The sequence below is a fragment of the Cebus imitator genome, unplaced genomic scaffold (assembly GCF_001604975.1).
Source record: "Cebus imitator isolate Cc_AM_T3 unplaced genomic scaffold, Cebus_imitator-1.0 Scaffold128, whole genome shotgun sequence".
NCBI classification, from domain to species: Eukaryota; Metazoa; Chordata; class Mammalia; order Primates; family Cebidae; genus Cebus; species Cebus imitator.
In genome coordinates, this window is record NW_016107443.1 from 2,501,185 (window position 1) to 2,505,370 (window position 4,186).

Genomic DNA, 4,186 nt, shown 5'->3' on the forward strand with positions numbered 1-4,186 from the left:
CCCGCCTTGGCCTCATAAAGTGCTGGGATTACAGATATTAGCCGCCACACCCAGCCAGAATGTATTAATTCTAATGGACTTAAATTGAGCTCACTACATTCTCTGTGTGTTTGTAGTAAACTTTTAAAATAATTTTCAGCATGCTTGTGTTTCCTTATATAATCACTGATATGGCTATTAATACTTTATTCATAAAGCTACTTTAGAAATAAGATGAAAACATTTTTCAAATTGAAGTCACCAGCTACCAATCCATGGTCTTGAGAAAAGATACTAGATTTAAAAAGATGGTACTACCCTATCAGTACATTGTCCAAAATGAATGACCAAGCTCTATCAAGCAGCAGAATCACCTGAACTTTTTTTTTTTTTTTTTTTTGGAGACAAAGTTTTGTTCTTGTTGCCCAGGCTGGAGTGCAATGGTGCAATCTTGGCTCATCGCAACCTCCGACTCCCAGGTTCAAAAGATTCTCCTGCCTCGGCCTCCCCAGTAGCTGGGATTACAGTTATGCGCCACCATACCCAGCTATTTTTGTATTTTTTTAGTAGAGACAGGGTTTCTCCATGTTAGTCAGGCTGCTCTCGAACTCCCAACCTCAGGTGATCCGCCCACCTTGGTCTCCCAAAGTGCTGAGATTACAAGCATGAGCCACTGCGCCTGGAAGAGCACTGTAATTCTTATGAGTTTTCTGCAATTCCATTTATTTTATTTTGTTCTTACTAGGGAACACAAAACAATTGGTCAGGCACCCAGCCACTTGAACTTTTAAAAAGATTCTAAGGCTTCCATCCCTACTCCTGCCCCCACCACAAAATGCTGATGATGCAACACACCTGGACCAGGTTAGAGACACACTGACATGGAGTCACTGTGGGAGCCCCAAGCTTTACAAGTTTAAATATCCAGTAATGATCACAGTGGTATCCCAGATGGTTTATATTTTGATCTGGTAGAAAGCTAAGGGTTAAAACACATGATCTTAAAGTCCCTTTCCAAGCTAAGATTCGATAATCTTGCCATTAAGAAAATAAGATTCTATTATGCATAATCACCACGATCAACTCAGTCAGGGGACTAAAACTCACCGAGGTCACAGCTCTCCCTGAGTCACAAGACTGCCCCACTCCACCACATTTTCTGCACTACAACAGTTACAAAGCCTGAGGAAACCACCAAATGATGTGGGTTCTTACTGGTAACACACTTGTACTTAATTACTCCAGACCCTACTTGGAATAACATTTCTCGCAACAGAATCTAACAGGTTCCAGCTGTTAGTTTTAGAAATTGTTTTTCTGAAAGAAAACTGTATGTTTAAAGTTTCAAGAATAATTCGAGGCTAGAATTGGTTGGTTTTGAGGGCCTCGTGGATGGGAAACAATTGGATAGTCACACATCTTGATTATTCACCACTGACAAAAAAGACAGTCAAGCTCCTTCTAGAAAGCATAGCCTGAACACTGCAAAATGACAAGTTTGCTTACAAATTAATAACAATGAAATATATTTTCCCTAATTGCCTTAATTTCAGAATTTGTAGGAAAAACAGTACAAGCCCATAATTCCAGGCAAAGGTTGTTCTTCAGAGTTGAAATAGCCAACTTTCGAAGAGAATTCCTTAAAATGCAGACAGAAATCAGTTAAATACCATGATTCCACCTGATTGGACACTTGGGGAAGGCATAATACAGCAGACAATAATGGTGAGGAACGCAGCCCTATCAGGACAATTCAGATACCCAGATAAAGCTGCCTGCTTGAGCTCAGGTTGCAGAGCCTGCTGGCCTGGATTCCAATGCTCTCTCTGCTCCTCACTAGCTTGTGTGACTGTGGGTATGGCCTTTAACACTGATATGCCTGTTACCTCTTCTGAAAAATATATACGATAAAAACAGTACCAATGTCATAGAGTGGTAGAAGAATTTAATGAGATATAAAACATGGAAAGGGGCTGGGCACGGTGGCTCATGACTGTAATCTCGGCACTTTGGGAGGCTGAGGCAGGTAGATCACTTGAGACCAGGAATTTGAGACCAGCCTGGCCAACATGGCGAAACCCCGTCTCTACTAAAAATATAAAATTAGCCAGGTGTGGTGGCACACGCCTATAATCTCAGCTACTCAGGAGGCTGAGGCACAAGAAATGCTTGAACCCAGGAGGCAGAGGTTCAAGTGAGCCCAGATTACGCCACTGCACTCCAGCCTGGGTGACACAGCAAGACTCAATCTCAAAAAACAAACAAAAAAAACACGGAAAGGGCTTAGCCTCCTTCCTGCCTGGCATACATTAAGTGCTTAACAAATTTTAGTCACTATATACAGACATACATGGGTAGATTATATATACAATGCCAGACAGCCAGTAAGCCTTGAATAGAATGCAGCCATTATTACTCCATAAAGTAACACAGCCATCAGGGCCAAAAAGCTAACTGTGGGTTCATTTAGCACATTCTAACAGTTGCCGGATGAATTCAGCCAGGAAATTCTCAAGTGGCATTTTAATCTGGAACACCTTTACAGAATTTTTTTTATAGAACAATGTTTAAAGCACAGAATTCCCCAAGGCAGGTCATAGGAGCTAAAACTACCATCCTCTAGGAGAAGTTACATTAGTGACAATATTCCATTCGGTCTGTCTCATTGGTATTTACATCCTCTGGTGCCTAACACACAGCAGATGCCCACATGCCCAAGGACACCAGGACTAAATGTTGTGAGCAAGATGAAGCTCTGCATATTATAATACATACCTGGGCTGGGCATGGTGGCTCCCACCTGTAACTCTGGCATTTTGGGAGGCCAAGGCGAGAGGATCACTCGAGCCCAGGAGTTCAATAACAGCCTAGGCAACATGGTGATATCCCCACCTCTACGAAAATTTTGTTTAAAAAAAAGAACCAAGTGAGGTGGTGCATGCCTGCAGTCCCAGTTACTCAGGAGGCTGAGGTGGGAGAATCACCTGAGCCTGGGAGGTTGAGGCTGCAGTGAGCCATGATCACACAACTACACTCCAGCCTGGGCAAAGGAGTGAGACACTGTCTCTAAATAAATAAATAAACAAACAAACCCAGAACAATTACTGCTACCTTCTGGAGACAAGAATCTTGAAAACAATTATCCATATAATCCACAAAATTAATGGCCCTTAAATTAAAAGTTTAAAGAAAAGTGAAATGTGATTAAAGAGACCCATGTCAGGGTCTTTGAATGTAGAACAGCAACCTGAAAATCTCTACTTTATGACACTTGTTGAAGTAGATTTGTGATCCCTTCATAAATCAAGAAGAACAAAGTAACTGTGAGCTTTATGTCAAAGTGGTACAATTATGCAAAATACTGGTCTTTTGCCTCATGGATCAAGAAAGAACAATCACATTCACCAACCACTTTACACAAATATCAAAATGGGCTCTGAATGTGCCAGAAATCTAAAACATCTAGCAAATGAAAGCTGATGTCATGGCAAGCAAGCTGCAAATGGTTATGCTCAGCACACACAGGACATGCAAGCTGCAAGTGTACACACTTCACCCTTCAACAACTGGGCAGGCAGAGGGGAAAATGTACTTTTGCCGAACACATACAAAAACAGGCAGAGAAAACAGCTCACTTCCTCACAGAGTTAGATAAACTTAAAGATCAACAAGCATATTCTTTTAACCCCTATCATAGCTTCCTGCCTTCCACATGTCTATCTGTGAGCTACAAAATGTTGAGGGCCTGTGTCCTGTTGAACTTTATCAAATGTCCCCTAACAGAAAAATGTCCCCTAACAGAGCAGACAGACATATGCACATCAGCCCGAGCTATAGTTTCAGAGCTTTTTTCTTTTTAAAATTCATTTGAAAATGTATGGTTGTGGGTCCCTGCCAGGAGAACTCAGGAAACAGCTGCTTATACATACTTTGCTTGACTAAAGAACAATGTTGTCTGGATCTGAGGGTAGGGTTCTAAAAGGGAGATGCTGATAATTAAATCCAAGACAGAAAAATTAACCCCTGTGAAAGAGTCCATATCTACCTGAAATAGGTGCCTGGCTTTCTGTTTTAGGTGGCAGTCTGAGTTTCCAGAAGTGGTCTTTGTTTTTGTTTTTTGTTTTTTTGTTTTTTTCATTAAATTACTTTAAGGACTCATCCTAGTTTTTCCTATTATTGTACTCCATACTAAGGTCTGTCATGGTCT

At 41.2% G+C, this 4,186-nt stretch overlaps 1 protein-coding gene across 8 annotated transcripts in view; it reads right to left on the reverse strand.

The window, feature by feature from the left end:
* Positions 1-4,186, reverse strand: part of SH3KBP1 (SH3 domain containing kinase binding protein 1) — a 383,287-nt gene that overhangs the window by 311,985 nt on the left and 67,116 nt on the right. The window lies entirely within an intron of this gene.